At 38.7% G+C, this 19,105-nt stretch overlaps 1 protein-coding gene across 1 annotated transcript in view; it reads right to left on the reverse strand.

Moving 5' to 3' along the window:
• Positions 1-19,105, reverse strand: part of STT3B (STT3 oligosaccharyltransferase complex catalytic subunit B) — a 53,629-nt gene that overhangs the window by 32,718 nt on the left and 1,806 nt on the right. The window lies entirely within an intron of this gene.

A 19,105-nucleotide genomic window follows, 5' to 3' on the forward strand; every position in this document is an offset into this window, starting at 1 on the left:
GACTTTCAAAAGTAAGAGGGACCCTAACAGGCTTCAGAGGTGAGCCTATGACAACCTCACCAAGTTCAATGAGGCTAAGTGCAAACTCCTGCACATGGGTAAGGTCAATCCCAACCACAATTACCAGTTGGGCAGAGACTGGATTAAGAACAGCCCTGAGGAAATAAAGAACTTGGGGCTGTTAGTTGATGAGAAGCTCAACATGAGCTGACAACATCTGCTTGCAGCCCAGAAAGCAAACCATACCCTGGGCTGCATCAAGAGAAGCGGGGCCAGCAGGCTGAGGGAGGGGATTTTCCCCCTCTACTCTGCTCTCATGAGACCCAACCTGGAGTACTGAGTCCAGTTCTGGAGCCCCCAACACAAGAAGGACATGGAGCTATTGGAGCGAGTCCAGAGGAGGGCCACAAAGATGATCAGAGGGAAGGAGAAGCTTTCTTCTAAAGACAGCCTGAGACAGGCTGGGGTTGTTCAGCCTGGAGAAGAGAAAGCTCCAGGAAGACCTTATAGTGGCCCTCCAGAACATGAAGGGTCCTCCCTGGGGAGGGACTTTTTACAAGAGCATGTAGTGATAGGAAGAAGGGGTAATAGTTCTGAACTGAAGGGGACAGATGTAGATAAAGTGAAGAAATTCTTCACTGTGGGAGTGGTGAAATGCTGGAACAGGCTGGCGAGGGAGTTGTGGATCGCCTTTCCCTGGAAATGTTCAGGTCATGTTGGATGGGGCTTTGAGCAACCTACCTGGTCTAGTGGGAGGTGTCTGTGCCCATGCAGGGGGGTTGGAACTAGAGGATCTTTAAGGTCCCTTCCAACCCAGAAAATTATAGAACTAGGTTGGTTTATATAAGGTTTATATAAGAAAATTCACACAAACATCAGTCATTCTGACCTAGAAATCTTCGTATCAAACATCAATCTGACATCTGTTTCTAATAAACCTGCAATTATTCCTATTTGACTAGATTTCTAAATATTAATTAATTCTCTCATTCTGAATTGCCAACTATAATATGAAATGCTGCACCTGTAAAATCAGCCTTTTATCTTAGTGTAGCAAGGTCTATTATTAATTTGTTTACCAAGTGCTTGTAGTACAGTACAAAACAAAGCATCAGTTCCATGTTGGCCAGCACAGTTAGAGTCCAGCCAGCTATGGACTGGTCCTAAAACACCCTGAAAGCCCAGTCAATGTTGTTACCCTAGAACTTTAAAAAGGAAACAAGATAGATACTTACTAATACGTATAAATATAAAATCTTGACTCAAACTCAGAGGCTTCAAAAAACCATAAAAACCCCTCCAAAACTCGTAAATGACTTCAGAAGGATGTGAACAACTGTCTAGTGCTTTGACAGCATCCCATTACATCTTTAATAATAATGAATTACCACCCAAAATTGAAACGCGACATAACAGCATTTTCTTCTAATAATTTTCTTTCTAATTTAATCTTCCCTACTCATATAATTTTGGATAGATACATATCTATTAACCCCTTCTTTCAAAAAGTGATTTTTTCCTTTGCCACAAATGAAAGCACACAAACACAGCTGAGCATGCCATTACAACAGAAATTCTTAGCAATACTACAAGTATGTTAATTTTTCTGTTAGACAACCTGTAGGTGAGAAAAAGAAATAACCTGACCAGAGAAACATAAAGAAGTATTTAGAAGCTCAACTACAGTACCTCACTTTGACTTAAAAAAAACAACCCAAAAGTGCTCACTTCACCTCCCACTAGGTAACCTGCAAACAAAAATAAGTTAAAATGTAAACAGAAACACATGCATAGATAAGGAGAAGCTTGATGAGTAATACTGCATTATCAAAGCCAGCTTCAGGCACTGACAAAACAGCCGCAATGGGCAGTGCACCAGACCACACTTCAGGCTTGGGTGTCACTGCCTCCCCCAGTTCTTCTATCTCCAGCTTTTATCCAGCCCTCTCTCTGTTTAGCCAAGGATACAGAGGAACTGAAGTACGTTTCTGGTTACAGTGACTGAATACAGTGACTGAATAGGATGTAGTACCACATGACAGGACCAGACTGAAGGAAAGGATCCCTTTCCTCCTATCTTGAAGCCTCACACCCATCTGACCTGGAGGTATGGGAGCTGTTCACCCACCTCCCATGATTCCCTCTCATCCTCCCTCCTCCCTTTGATCCAAGACAGTTTAACACAGACCTGAGAAGAATAAAGAACTCAATTATGTGAAGCACATGCCTAATTAAGAACTTAGCTTAAAAGACGGAGATGAATATTCAAGTTCTTAGTCCATTTTGAGAAGATAGATACACTCTTCCTAACCTTCAGCAGAGAAGAGCTCCTAAGAACCTGACTGACTAACACATACTAAGTGTTGACTTCTCTTATTTTAGTTGATGTTCTAAAAGGAAAAGTGATAATCTGCTGTTCTCCTTGCCTCTTTCTGTCAGGTCTGTAGTTTGAACTGTCTTTTCCTCCAAACTAAGCTTTAAAGTAATCATCAAACAATCCTGCCTGTGTACACTTCAGAATTCAAAGTCCCAATCACCAAACTAGGATGACATTGTAGATTGAGCCCTTTTGGGGATGCTCCAATGATGAAAAAAGTGCTCTATGTGTGGTACCATTAATTTTGTGCATTATTTGAGCTACCTATATTATAGCTGGTTCAGTAGACAACTGAAGAGGAGGTTAATAAAGATATGGTTCTCATTTTTAAAGAATACTTCAGTTTCAGTGTAGAACAGAAAACAAGCAGCAAAATAACTGAGCAGAGGCATTTTACTTTTTTTTTTAGTAGCAGCATTAATTTGGAAAGCTTAACCAGGCAACTTGCAAAATAAATCCTGTTTTCAGTTGTATGTTATGTACTGTTAATACATAATCTTAACTATCCATGTCTGGGTGTGATTTTTATTCCACCCTTTGAACTATGATGACACAAGGAAATGCAGTAAGATGATTAGTTAAAGCTACTCACAGCAATCACTTGCTCTATCCAGGAGCTATAGAATTCTCCAGCACTTCACAGCAACAATTACTGCTATATTTATAAGAAGGCATCTATGGCTTTGACACTCCTAAGTTTAGTATTTCCTTGACAAAAGTAGCACTTAAGCTGAACATTCAAATAAAATTCAGCCTACCAAGTACATAAGGACACACAGGAAAAGAGCACACACATACAGCAATGCAGTTACTTTATCCAGCTCAATATTTAACAACAGTTAAGGCAAATTAAACTAACAGTGATGGAATTCGTTTTAACCCTCCAATTACAACGCAGTGCAAGATCAGTGTTGCTTCTTGTGGGAATGTTGATTGTCTAAAACCCCATCTACATGCTACTATTACCCCATCATCTAGACTTTCTAACGTTTTATAGCCATCTGAGAATATGTAATCTCCTTACAGACAGAATCTGCTGAAAAATTTCTAAGCTTGCAATTAGAAATGCTTCCATGTTCTGAAAGTCTTCAGCTGCAGATGCATAAAGTTTTCACATCTGCAAACTGGGAATAAAGATACGATATAAAATACCTGTAAACATTACAAGCTATCTGAGCAGTTCTAGGAGTTTCAGTTTTTAATACAAATGTAGATTACAGAATCAATTCTGCCATACAGCATCTAATTAGAGATAGCAAGTCCAGATTCTTGAAAGAGATGGTTGCAGATTTACTCCATATCTGATGTATTCTTTGCATCCAAAGAATTTATTCAGTGCAACACTGAATTTGATTCAATTGAACACATTCAATCACATAATGAATTCAATGAACTACAGTAGTACCCAATACCACAAAATGCTGTACCTAATATCATGAAAAGCCCAAGAAAATGCCTTCTGGGGCTGAGTTTATAACCTTGGAAGGTATGGATGGACACTTAAGCCAGTTTTAACTAATCAGGATCAGAATTTTGCACCAGCAATATCTGTATGCAAAAGTACTTGATAACAGGTAAACAGCCTTTCCTACTGCTCACAGTCCAAAATCAAGGTATCCATAATAAGGATGGAGAAAACTGAAACTGAGCTCCATGTAAGAACCAGCAAGATGGAAGGTTGTTTACCTAAGCCAAAACAGACATAACTCTGCAAAATGAAAGAGCAACCAGGCAATTTTATTTAAGAAAAATCTCATGTTCCTTTCTTAACTTAAGCTGGTATCGGCAGAACGGGTTTGCTAGGTCACAGATCTAATACCAACAGAAATCTTCAATGCATAAACTCTCCCTAGTTAGAACATTCACATATAATCAAGTACTTTTGTGTCCACAAATCTTTATTTTTAAACTTCTCTGGATGCACACCTATTTCAGTTTTACATGGAAGATGTTACAACTTTGCACACTGAACTGGAGCTTTTGCACCTCACTGGACAACAAACACCCAGGAGTTATGAACACATTAACTTCACCCAGCCTTTCACAAGTGACCTGGAACATGTTTGCACAGCTCTTACCGAAGTTGATTAAAAGATGATCACTTAGCCAAATCCACCAGTAAGTAAAATAAAAGCATTCATTGATGTAGAATTTAATATTGTCCTAATGGATGGCCATGAGCTAGCAATGTGCCCTTGTGGCCACTAAGGCCAATGGCATCCTGGGGTGCATTAGAAGGGAGGTGGTTAGTAGGTTGGGAGAGTTTCTCCTCCCTCTCTGCTCTGCCCTGCTGAGGCCACATCTGGAATATTGTGTCCAGTTCTGGGCCCACCAGTTCCAGGACAGGAAACTGCTTGAAGGAGTTCAGCACAGAGCGACCAAGATGATGAAGGGAGTGGTACATCTGCCTGATGAGGAAAGGCTCAGGGAGCTGGGTCTCCAGCTTGGAGATGAAGAGAATGATGGATGACCTCAATAATGTTTATAAATATAGAAGGGGAGAGTGCCAGGAGGATGGAGCTGAGCTTTTCTCAGGGGTGACTAATAACAGGACAAGGGGCAATGGTCACAAACCAGAGCATAGGCAGTTTTGTATAAATATTAAGAAGAATGTTTTCACTGTGAGGGTGACAGAGCACTGAACAGGCTGCCCAAGGAGGCTGTGGAGTCTCCATGCCTGGAGACATTCAAAGCCCACCTGGGTACATTCCTGTGTGACCTGCTACAGGTGACCCTGCTCTGGCAGGGGGGTTGGACTAGATGGTCTTTCGAGGTCTCTTCTAACCCCTAAATTTCTATGATTCTGTGATTCTAATTCCAATGTTTTTAGGTGGTTAAAGACAGAATTTCTGCTAGTTTAGTCTTTATACTTTTACCTCAAAATATACGAATAGGTAACTACTCTTTCTATCCTGAGGTAAGCTGCCACTAATACCAAGTATTTGGTGAAAGCTGCAAAGACTGTCCTACATTTAAAGAGGCCCAACTGATCTTGAGAGGTTTTGCTGCAAGAAAGGCTGTTTGAAAAGAGAAATACAAATCCCACAAGTTGAATGTCAACCAGAAGTCTAATGTGTGGTAAGAGAATTGGCAGGAGTACTGTCTGAGTTGCTGCAGGTGCAGAATTTATCATGATCTGGCTTTTCATTACAGATTTCCTAATTCTAAACAAACACATTCAGAAAAGTAAAGACTTTTATAAGAAAAACAAAAAGTGAAGACCCTTATAAGAAAGACAGTTAGTATGCTGAAGTAATAAAATGCCAGGAAGTTCTGCAGCAATGTGGCCACCTAACTTCAGAAAAGATGGATACTCTGAGTCAGAAGAAGAAAATTCTGTTCCTGAAATCCAGCCAAGCAACAAAACTCCACCTGTTAGTAATACCATTAGAGTAATCCCTGATGGGGAAGAACAGTAGAAAGTCCAGGCAGCAAAATAAGCTGGATGGCACAACCAGAAGGGCACCTATACATTCAGGCATGCTCAATGGTAATTCTGAAGAATACCAGAATGGTTACAGAATAAACTTCAATAATATCAGAATTTCCCCAATGTGTTCAAGAAGGATTACAGCATTCCTACTGGCACTACTTGGCATGGTATTTTCACTGCCTGCAATAAGATGTCACGCTTAGCAAGTGCTAAAATCAGCAACTGCATGCTGCCACTAGCATAATGATATGAAATTGTGCAGAGTGTACAGTCACTCTGACTTTTTCAGAGAGCCCAGGGCTTCTTAAATATTTTTTCTAAAGAGCTACAAACATTTTAAAGCAGTTCATGACAACAGCTCATACTTCTCACACTATATACCATATCTGAAGTCATTATATGCTTCCCACCATCACTGTAGTGGGTGTGTATCTGCTTCCAGTTATAGATACTTTCTCTTAATGCCTACTAGGCTTTTCCATGCCTTTGTCTTGCTTGTGATTTATTCCATGTCTCAAGGCAAATTATTAAGAAAAGCGTTTATTTGATCAACACTAAAAGGCATACTTCACCAGTGAAGTCTGCCATTCATAACATTTAACATTTTAGACCTCAGAAGAAAGTGACAAAATTTTTTCTTGGGACAGTCAAAATTCCCACGAGGTTTCAGTGACAGGATACACAAATAGAAGCATTTACAGTTCCTACAAGGGAAACTTGAATGCTTGTTTCCCTCTCTACTGGACACACTTTTCACTGCAGATTCTACAGTAAGATGGGCACCAATACTAATGGCAATATTGTTTCCATTCTTTTGACACCATCACCTTCTGGAGAAGCATCACTTCCCTGATCAGCATTAGCTACCACAAACTCAGATGGCCGTACAGTGTTATGTCTTTTTCTGAGTGCTGTTGGGCTACTCTATAGCACATTATCCTTGCATTTTGCAACTCTCAAGGCTTTGCACCAAATTCAAGATTATATTAAAGAAGAATGTTTCTTCCAGATGAAACAGATTAATGCTGCACTTGCTTTTAATGTGATGGAGGTGACTTAAGGACCTTCTAAGTTAAAAGGCTGGTACATGAGGCTGCAGTCAACAGAAAGGAATTTATAAGGCAATAAGTTGCATAATGTATTTTAAGAAGGAATATTCTTTCTGTGAGAAACCTTACACTAGAAATCAAGGGACTGAATGTGGTTGCTTCAGAAGAGATGACTGGGAATAGAGGATGGCTAGCTCCCAAGCCACTTTTTTCATGGCATTCTACTGTAGAACAAAGCAACCTGTAGTTAAGAGCCCACCAGAGTTTTTGAAGTGTTAAACTGATCTCAAACATACTAGTTGCTATTCCACAGCAACATCTAATATGTACCCAGAAAAATAATAGTAATTTTTGTAATAGTTAAAATATAACATAACCCAAATGAATAAGGAATATGCTTTCATTTACTCTGTATTTCAGACTATCTGGGAGTATCTCTTTAACATACTAAAATAATCTATATGCTACGTTGCAGCAACAACTACAGAAGTACCATCTATACCAAAGTGAACATGTACCAACTTTACAACACTTCCAATTAAGTGAAATTTAAGCAATCAACCTAGACACAACGTGGCCTGGCAGACCATTTTTACCCTGAGAAATACAAGACGTGGTAAAAAGTAAGGCTTTAAGCAATAACAATTTTACTTCTGGCAAACATTTAAATGGTTAACAACACTGTTGAAGAGCTTTAGCAGAAAGTACTGTGTTCATCCCTTGATAACCAACAGGCCTGTTGCTTGAACTTCCATGTAACATGAGAAACTGCAGGTGCAGCCAGAATTGGACATGAGGCATTAAACTGCTCTGTACAGATTATGACAACAGAGCTTTTGTCAGCTCACAGAAATTAAAAGAATCTACAGTGTTACGGCTACATGTCAGCAATCTAAGCCAGTTTAGCCAATTAAAACAAGGTAGTGTTTCATCCAATATTCCTTAAATATTTTTGCCTTAGTATATCTCTTCCTGTACCTGCTATTCTTCCTCCCACATCTAACTCTGTTACCTGAATTCTCTGACCACGCTTCCTTTCTCTATGTAGATTATGTCAAATCCAAGAATCCAGACCTCTCATAAAGCACCTGTTCAGCTCCATCTGTTGCAATATTGACTTTCTGACTTTTTACTACAATGAATGTTGAAAAAATAAAAATTAATGTTTCAGAGTGGATAATACAAAGCATCATCAAAGCAGAACCAGTCTATCTAACTTGAACAGTTTTTGTTCAGTGACTGAGGCTGGATTAAAGACCTAATTTTATCTAATTGAAATATGTCTGCTCAAATTCTGCTTAACCCTTCAGTAACCTGGCATAAATTGACATAAGAATTATACTCATCAAGCACGTAGCAGGGATCAGGCAATTTTCCACTGTGGTTATGTATGTACATAGATAGCTACCTGCAGAACAAATAATACGCCCAGGGTTTGCATAAGCCTAGAGGTAGATCTAATTATTCCCTAATCAAATAAAGCTGTAAAGGAAAAGGAATAATTATAGTCTGAAGTGCAAAAGGGTAAGAGGGGAGGAAAAAAAAAAAAAAAAAAAAAAAAAGGATTCACAACTCCAGGATGCTTTGTAATGAATTACACACTCATCCAAATTTAACTGTGCAGTTATCCTTCAACTACTTTTGCTAGTTAATAGGAGTGCAGAAGCACTCCTCATCTGGTTCTATGCTCAAATCAGACAAATTAGTTTAAGTCACAGCTAAAAAGCAAACCACTCTGAGGACAATATAAATTGTATCACTCGTTTTTCCTCTAAAGCAGGTTAGGAGTACTGGCACGATGTATTCATACAGTCCAACAGAAGGGGTGGTGACCTCCAGCTGAGGGCAGAGACTTCCAGCTGATTGCAAAGTGACTGCCTATTCTCACACTGGAGGAAATCTATGTGGGACTAGGATGCCACTAATAGCATAAAAAGACAAGGAAAGTAGATGACAACAGAAAACAGTCTTCATCCTTCCCTACCATACACAGGCTGGAGTTTCTTTCTAACTGTATTTTGCATTCTTGATCCACTTTTAATGTCTGATTTGTTCTGAGATAAGTACGTCAATCTGAATTAAAGTAAGTTATGCACTATGTTTATGTATTTCTAAATAAAAAACACACCAAAAAACCACAGGTTTTCCTAGAATTTAATTCAACCCATTAAGAATTGTAGTTAATGGTGTAACAAAACATTATTTCCTTTTTATTAGGTATCCTCACAGAAACACTAGATTAAATGTACTGCAGTGACTACAGTGCTCAGCATTTAGGCCAATATTTATAATGAATACTAAATTCCTGCCATGTACAATGTGAAATTAAAGTTAGATGTTTGTTTTCTCATTATGTGATGGAATTTCTAGTATTACTTAGTCTTACTACGTTCTAGCTAACAAACTATTTTTGTGTTCCTATATCACTTTAGTAAAATCCAATTCATGGTTCTAAGTGACCTCAAAGGAGCTCTTAAAAGAACAGAAAATACGGTAGAAAAGTGGAGGTGGGGAAACACTGTTAAAATGAGTCTGGCTTAATATTACACATGTGCTTTGAAGCAGTGATGCCTTTCTGCCACAAATGCTATTACAAAGATATTCATAGACTACACCCACCATTGCCTCCTCTATCATTTGTCCAGGATCATGTCCTTTACAGAACACTTCACCTCCTTGACCAGCTGGCTGCATTAGTATGTAAGTTGGCAGTTACAGCCCTTCTGTCTCATACTAATGAACAGTAAAAGGGATGAGTTTAATTTCTATGCTGTTATGTATAATAACAAATACTGACTGGACATACCATGCCTCCCCCATTGCCACACGAAATGGGGTAGGGTAAAAAGAATGTCTGGTGGCCCACGGAAAGGCAGGGGGACAGAAGGATACAAAATCAAGAGGATCGGTTGCAGCTCAGGCAGGATTGCAGTGTATTGCAGGGGATACCAGAGTTGTTGGGAAGGACTGAACAAGAGTTCTAAAGGGACAGTTCTTAGGTCACATAATCCTAAATCTTCTCTCCAGACATGAACTAAATTGGCCTGTTCCAAGACCTTTCACGCTTCAATCCCTACCAGACTGTATGCCCTCTCAACTCTCTCTCAACAAATGTGCATTTAAATCAGAAAATTGGAGTTAGCCTTCCTAATTCAGGCAAGGGATTCACCTCTAGATCCCCAACATCCTATATAACCATTTAAGCAAAGACAATCTTATTTCAGGCAGAAGTTTTATGCAGTAGAAGACCTCTAGCAGAAAGTATTGATCTGTTCACTCCTCGATTACCTGTCAGGGCAAGAACTCATGGATACTTGAGATTGGATCAGGGCAGAACATGTACCAATACAGTAGCTCACTGCCACAGGAAATGGGAATTTCCTCTCTCCTGGCATCCAGCTGTGGATCCTGACACCTGAACTTACTCAGCTTCTGCTTGTTGCTTTATAATCTTTCCTGATGTTAACACAGCAAAAAGCTATCCCAAAAAATGTCCAACAGATGATGGTAAATCCAGGAAAATGGCTCCACTTGATTAGATGAAAATAAGGCCAAATTATAATGGTGAGTACAAGATTAGTACCACCTTGTCATATTCTAAATATTCAGAGTCAGGCCTTACTCAGAACACTATGAACTGCCATCTTATTAGCCACAGCAATAACACCACAGGTGTCAAAGGAAATTTTGGAATCATCTTCCATGTGTTTTCCAATGTGCACATGACACCTGCTGGCACGCCAGAAATGAATTTTTGATACTTGAGACAGAGAACGACACTGCTTAACTTCCCAGGTAAAAGCACCTTTCAACTAACATTTAAAGCTAGCCCGTGGCTTTTTCTTTCTTGAAGATAGCCCTGAATGAAGACTGCAGATGGCACTGTACAGAACGTACTATTGCAAAGCCAAATCATCATATGCATAGGTAAGAACATGGTGTGGAAATTAGAGTATTATAGAAGCACAGGGAAAAAAAGGAGCCCTGAAGCTGACTTACCAAAGCAAAAGCTAGAAAATAAAATTCAGTGATGAAACAATTACAAGCATGAGGTACCTGACACAAAACTTATCATCCAGCCTTCTCCCAAGCAAAAACTGGGCTTTACTGTCAGCAAGTGGGGTGAGCATTGGTGAAGCAGCAATGGCTTGCAAAATTAAAGCACTAAAAATTCCTTGTCTCCTGAAAATATTTAGCCATAGGAGAAAAATTTCATTTGTCATCACTAGCTGACCTGAGACTCACAAATTAGGATACTGTTGCAAATGTTTAAGGTAGTTTCTCCAGTGTCAAAATCCAAGTGAAAGATGAAATGAAAGTTAATGAAAGTTAAATGAATTGTGAGACATATGCACCAGTTTTTCAAATATTACTTCAGACATTTGACATTAGTAAATCATTCTAGTCACCTCTATAAAATAGTCAAAATACTGTAGCAGAACCACAACTTCTTGAAAAACTCAAACACTGCATTGCCTCCCACTGACTTCTGTTTGAGACACCTATTTGTTTCCATTGTTGACATCAATATAATAATGCCAGAGCTCCAATTCTGTTTCACTGACTTTCTAAATTAGAGGAACAGCAAGACTTTAATGCATTTTATCTACTGCCAGAGAAAGAATTAAGGGCATTTTATTTCCAAATTACAATCTTTAGATACTTCAACCATGAAGATGAAACTTTTTCAAGATATGCATTCCAAACAACATTTATGAAATCCTAAGTTATTCAACTTCACTTCCAAATGCTGCTTGGAATAAATTTAGAAGAGGAAGGAAGCACAATAGACTACAGAAAATAAACACACCCCCTCCTCCCCCCCCCCCCCCCCCCCCCCCCCAGTTGGATAAACATAAGCGAAGCAAGCTTGTTTTATTATGTTTTACTTTTGCATCAAGAAAATGCATTATTGTATTTTTCAAATCCTCTGGCCATGTATCAGAAGTATTTTGCTTAACACGTGGTCTTCCCAGTCAGCTGCATCCCCAAGCGGATGCTTTCCATACCTAGATTTCCTTAAAACATCCATCTAATGGAAAATCAAAATAAGTAAAATCACATTTCTTGGAGTTAAAGAAGTTGCCTACCATTTACAGTACAACAATTCTGAGAAATCAATGCAGAGACTTAAAGAAATAAAGCAAAGAACTCACAGAATGTAGGCTGCCCAGTCACATGTGCTGGAACAGTTTAAAATTACATAATTACATGCTATTTTTTTTTTTTCTTATGCAAAACACATTTACCATTCAACAAACAGGATATATGGTGCTCAGGCATATAGTGAGCCACTCTTTAAATAAAGGTAAGTAATATTTCATAAAACAGTCTAGAAGATAACAGTAACACCAGTTAAGAACACCACCAAAAGTCAATAATCAACCCAAACTTGTGTCCTCAGTTACAATGTAGTTTCCCACAGTTTTTTTGGTTTGCTTGTTTGTTCCAAGTGAAGACGTTTTGAAAAGATGTTTTGCAATTCTGTCTTTGTTGATTATCAACCTAAGAGAACTTTATCATGCTCTTTAACTAACAAACTAACACAACACATATAAATCAATTGCCATAGAAAATGCTATGATAAGCACTCTAACCACCCAGAAGTAATTAACAATACTGTCCACAAACCCAAGTCATTTGTATTAGACAGGCTCTTTGAAAAGTAGCATATGGTACTGGACTTGGGTCTCCCATAGCAGACAACCATTGAAAATGCTGTTTCTTGCACTTAGAAGCACTCATGGGAAACACTCGGTTATTCCTGGTTTAAAATAGACAATTTCTCTTTCTAAAGCACAGGGCTACTGGCTTATTTACTAGCAAGGACTTTTGAAGTACAAAATGAATTTAATTCTCCATATGCCAAAGAAGGCTGTATCCTGGGAAAGCAGCAGTATGATGAGAAAATACAGCAGCTCATCTATTTTCTCTGTATTTCCTTAAACTCATTCCTCTGGCTGCCTCAACTTATGAAAGGTGTGGTACAGCATCAGGGTCAATTTCACAGCACCTCAAGTCCAGACCTACCAGCTACCCACATTAAGAATACCTCAGCTTGATTCTCAGCAACAGCTCAGATAAAGATCACAAACTACTCAGCTACAGGGCCGGAAATGCAGTCTACCCGTTAGACATACTACAAAATTTACTGCACATAAAGCACAAGAAGACTACAGCAATACTTGTCCTAAATCCACTTTGTCCTTCTAGCAAGTGGTGAGACTTATGGTTAGAAGTTTTGCTAAAAGAGTTACTTACAGTAATAAAAAAACACCTGCACGTGCCCTGCTACAGGGTGCAGGCTCCACAGGCTTCAAAGCAGTGATTAAAGCTACTGCTTAAACAGAAAGAAGCCCTCCGGATTAGCCCTAAATGTCAGTACAAATGTACCTCAAAGGACTTCCAAGAATGGAATTTTCAAAAATTAAGGATGAGTCTCTGTAGCACAATCACAGATAAGACATTAAATGGGAAATAACCTGACTGAATCAGAAGAGATCCTTGTAGAACAGCAAAGACACCCCCCTAAACCCAGCCAACCCTCAACCCCCAAACTCTTAGCACCTATAGAATTCTGATTTTTTTTCCTAGTTTACTGTCCAAAAATTTTATTCCCCCCCTCTGCCACCAGTTCAATATGAGACAGATTTAAAAACATGAGTGGTAGGATTACAGGCTGCCAAAAAAAGAGAAGAGAGAATTATGATAGGAAGCAGAAGGTCACCCTCATAAACCACCCTAACCCTATGTAATCAAATCAAATTTCTGTTTAAAAAAACAGAACATAAGCTGCTCAAACAATAGGATATCTGCCAAGAAAAGTCCATTCAAGAATTTTTAGCATAGCATTTGCTCTAGCTACTCAAGTGTTTGAGAGTATTTGCTGAAGACCATTTAAAAACATTGCATTAAAAGCTAAACTTGCTGGTTCACTTTGACCTCACCAACATAAACCACTGATACATTTTTCCTTTTCAAGTTTCATTCTTCTATTCACAAATCAATAAAAGGGTCAACACTTTGGAAGCACTCTGTCTCACCTCCTGTGTTTTCCAAGAGAACACCATAAGGGCAGTCTCTGTACTCAACCATGCTCTGAACATGTTTTATGAATGCTGCCCCTCCTAGACTCTCATGCATAACTCCATTACTGCACCCACACGAAGCCTAATGAGGTTTTCACCCCAACTGAAAGCTGTGAAAGTGAGGGAAGTACTACCTGCTATGTAAAGACAGTAGAAAACAACAGCAGAGCTGGTGCAGAGGTTTCATTCTTACATGAAAGTTGTTTTATGAGACCACATGGTGCAGCTGCCATCAGTCTAACTGATGAAATCTTTCCTGAGGTCTCACACTCATAAAGCAGTCTCTGCTATGCCTTCAACTCTATCCAATGTTCTTTTTCCACATTGTCCTCCTTCCATTAAACTTCTATTTGTGATTTCCTAATCAGTAGAGAAGTCCGGTACAATCACCTGGACACATTCTTGACTCTTAAACCTGTATCAACCTTCTAGAAACGTTTACTTAGCTTCAAAACCCAGCACCTAAAGCACCTAAACAAGGAATGACTGTTCAAGTCCGTGGATATACAGGACTTGCCATAAAAAGAAAAGCCATAAAAGCCTGAGATTGACTTCCATTAACAGTGCTTCTCAACACATCATATTGTAATCAAAGTGATCAAAAAGATATCTGATCTGGATCTTCCTTATTAAAAAAGGAGAAGGCAGAAGATACCTTGCAGGTTGTTCTTCCAGAACAAAGAAATCTCTGAACTTGCCCTTCATGAACAACCAGACCCCACCAAATCAGAATTAGAGACTATGTTAGAATATTTTTCTTACTATAATATGGCAGAAATGAGCCTGAGCTACGTGGCTACCTGAAATCCTGCTAAAACTAATGGTATTACTACACTATAAACAATTTTCATCATTCAAATGTAGTATATGCCTATATCTTACACTTTAAGTCAAAATACCTAATCCAACCATTCACTAACAGTAAGTACACAGTCTTTTAAAACATAGAGTGCTTCTCATTTCACAGACTTAAAAAGCTCTGGAATGAAGATACTGTCCTAAGTATGAATCTCATTACATTTGCAACATCTCAAAATCAGTCCAAACTTATAGTCAAAGTGGGCTGGAATCAAATACTTTACCCTAGGGTCTGGAAGTTTTTGAAGATTATCAACAAAAGGAAGTGTTTGGTAAAAGAATCCTGATGTGGGTGGGAAATGTTTCCTAAACAGATCCACACTCACATGCTCACCTGCAACACGATTATGTGATAGGTCAGAAGCCTGCAGGAAGACAGCAGTTTTTAGATATCACCCCTTAAGAACACAACGTGGGCAACATCTGACCATAGCCAAAGATTGAGCACTGTTAATTGATGTTATCAACACTATCATCTTCTTTACATTATTTTTTCCCCCTTATGAACACCAGCTTAACAGATTCTCATGCACTGATACATACCATTTCTTTTGTCACTCCTTTTGCTCCAGTGTCTTAACATGCTCTGGTTTTGTATGTATACATGTCCCCAGCCTATCACTCAATTCCAGTTTAACCTCTAAATTTTACATTCCTTCCCAGTATTCATGTTCTTCATCAAAAATAAGAAACTGAACTGCAATATAAAAAATAATGGTGGGCAGGCTCAGGGAACTAAAATGTTACAGTATTTTGACAATTTACCTCATTGAATCAGCTCACCATGACTGCTTTAGAGCAAGCACAAAGGAAAAAGCAGGACTGCACAGTGGGTGACAGAGGAGTACTCCTACTCCAAAAGGCAATCATCAGATCAGCTAACTACAACACAAACCCACAACCTCATTCTCTACCAACTAAATCAATACATTTACACAACCTCCAGTGTTCGATCAATTTTATACACCACTTCTAATGTTCACTTGAGTCACAGTTTGTATTTTAATGAAGTTTTCATATTGTATTTATAGATGTTAATTTAAGTTTTCATTAATGAAAGAAGTTAATAACAATTTAAGAACCCATCTAGCAAACATGATTTCAGCATAGCAAAATCTGCCTTTTTGACTGTGCCTATGATAAAAATCCCTTTAACGTGTCTACCTCTGGAATGCAAGCAATTGCACTGATTTTATTTTTATTTTCACCAGCTCATCCCCATACAGTAAAGTCCATTAATGGTAGACAATGGTACCAGTGGTGAGAGAGTGGATTGCTATCATCACTATAAACTGTACTTCCCACTAGCCCTATTATAGCAGTTAAAAAGCTGGTGGTTTGGGCAATCGATAGTGGTTTGGAAGAGGCAAAGAGGTAAATGAGATTGTGGTAGTGCTGTTCACTACCAGGAACTGGGAGGACAGTAGGAGACAACATTCCAGGTAGCAGTAGGTAGGCAAATGTAAATGACAAAGATTGCACTGGTGCAATCTTTGTGCTGGTCCATCCTGCACGTGGAAACTAGTACAGAGGGGACCTCATACTCAGACACATGAACTCCTGCATTCCAACTTAAGCCAGCTCTTTCAGTCCTCAAGTAACTGGTGTTATTCTGCTGATTAGCAAGATGTTAAAATTCTCAGGGAAAGGCAAAAGTTTGATCTAATGTCATAGGACGTGATTAACGATTCAGATACAGTTCTCACATGTGTGACTTAATGGTAAGAACTGTGCAAACAGAATGAATGTTACTATTTTTACAGCACTCCCTGAAGACTACTGGTGTACCAAAAGGTTGTTAACATTTTAGTTTGTAGCATCATCAGGATGCAACAGCCTTGCTAGACATATCTGCTTTGTCTGTACACATATATATGAACACTTACAGATTATGTATTTATTTAAGCAACCAAACAAAAGAGCATAAGGGCATGCTGGAGCTGTACTTCAGACACACTGGTGCATAGAGAGTAGTCTCTGTTCAAGTACTCCAGAATTTTGGTTGCCTTGGATCAGTAGGCATGCTGGCATTTAAGGCAGCATCTGACAGAAAGAATGACCTTGCTTGCCAACTAAGTTAAACATGCTGTTGTACTTTCATGAAAAGCACAGAAATTATGCTCTTGGTTCACCCAGCTGCCAAACCAGCCAACAGAAAAACCAAATTTCAGATATGAAATCTGTCCATCCCAATGTGCCATCACTGTTCATGTTTCAAGTTTTTGGCCTGATAATGAAATCTTGAAGTTAAATGCTGGCGGCCTGTCAATAGCACAGCTTAAAGTCAATGTCATATGACTCCATCTATCAATTCACCTGATCTAGGAGCTGCCAAAAATTACACATGTTTTTCAAAGCCCCAGCTCAAGTACAGACAGTAAAGACAACAAGAGAAATAAAATATAAATAATGTGTCAATACTGTATAAAAGAGGTATTCAGCATGGAAAAAACCCCAGCCATCCTAGTAATGACAAACAAAAAGTTTAGAAGTGACAGTATGGTGACTTCACAACATGGTTTTGTTTTGTTTTTCTTTTTTTCCCCTCACACACACATTGTACCTTAATGGAGATCAAGAGCAGAAGCTGCCCTCTTTTTACTGCCTTGGCATATAGTACTACATTTGGGTCATTTCTGGAAAAAATGCCAACTGGAATAAGTCTTGGAGGCTAATTTTACGAAACAAAAAAAACCTCCTGCTCCAAATCAAAACCCATTTATCAGAAATACAGCTTGAAAGGGATGTTAGAAAAAAAGCAGTCAATTAATATTCAGTATACCCAAGGTAAATCTTCCTTTTTTCCCACCCAGATCTCCTACATTTCTTATGTACATATCAGAAAACTGGATTTGCAAGTAAATGAGAAAGCTTTCTACAGCTCAGAAGCAACAATATTTTCATTGAGAAGAACACAAGACTTGCCTAGTGCTCCTCATTTTATCAAATACAATTCGGCTTCCTCTCTTGATCACAAAATGAATACTGGAAAATAGGTGACATATCAACACATTGCAAGATATCCTATGCAAGTTTGACAGAAAAAAGCCAAAGGAATGGAAAACTATAGAACTGCTCCACCAGCAAAGACTATGGCCACTGTCCTTGAAAAGAAAAATTTTAAAAACCAGTTTACCTGAAAAAGTTCCTAAAGAAGTGGTTAAAAACCAAAAAACCAACCAACCAACCAAACAAAAAAATTTAGGGCACTGCTTCTTATCTCTTCTTATAAGCTCCTTTTCCACATTAGATCAGACTTGTAAGACCCTTACAACTCTGAAAAACCATTCCTACCTAGTTAGTCAACAGTATTTAGGAGTGACATCGTTTTTCTCTCTTTCCACGAGTACTGCTGCTGCAATAGAGAAAGCTCTTTGTTTTTCCTTAGTTTCTGCCATTTTAGGTTCTTTCCTGCTAATTAGCTTAAGTGCATTTGCCTCTACCATTTCTGGCGTGCAGCAACATGACACTATCATGTTTCTTGACATTTCAACTGCTTCTCACAGACCTCCATCAAAATCAATCAGTTTTGTCAACTTCATCTGTTCTTTAATTCACAAAGGTACATCAGCATAGGCAGCACTGCCTTCCCTTTGCATACTCAGGAAGATGACTTTGCATCAACTTACGTATTGCTTAAACCAAAAGTTTATCTTTTTTTACCCTTACCACCACATCATGTCTATGAACTTAACTCCCATAACACCTTTTTTAATGTCCTCCAAGGCTTAATAATAAAAGTTACGCAATTCAACACTGCAATATTTCCAATGACTATGAGCCTTGGTTATAAAAATCAAATAAGGTTGGGGAAAAAAAAAGTAGGTTGCATGCTTAATAAAAAAGTGTTCTTTTTAGGAAGGTCTTTTTAGCTCAGATTTAGGTTATAGGAATCTGAGAGCTACTCCATAGGATACAACCCTGGGTTCATAGCCTGTGTTTAACTGTTGCTCCCCTGTGCTGTTAACTTTTTTAACTGAAAGTGTGCATTCCTCCCATACATTTGTATTTGCAGAAAAACATTTACATTACAGGCAATTATTTGATATTTTGAGACATTTGGCTTTCAAACCATAAAATGTGTATTACTTCAAACAGCATTTAAAAACAAAGCAATTCCTTGTTCTCTATGCACTCTTCTGAGCCATGATTTGTGAATGGATTACACTGGGGGAAGGGGGGAGAGTAGGAGGGGAGGAGGGGGTAAAATCAGCCAGAAAAGAGGAAGTTGTGCTTTTGAAAGTATCAAAGAAGAGTGCATGCTTTGCAGACAAGTACGGTTTCAGAAAGAATTTCAGAT

The sequence above is a fragment of the Heliangelus exortis genome, chromosome 2, assembly GCF_036169615.1.
Source record: "Heliangelus exortis chromosome 2, bHelExo1.hap1, whole genome shotgun sequence".
In the NCBI taxonomy this organism is placed as follows: Eukaryota; Metazoa; Chordata; class Aves; order Apodiformes; family Trochilidae; genus Heliangelus; species Heliangelus exortis.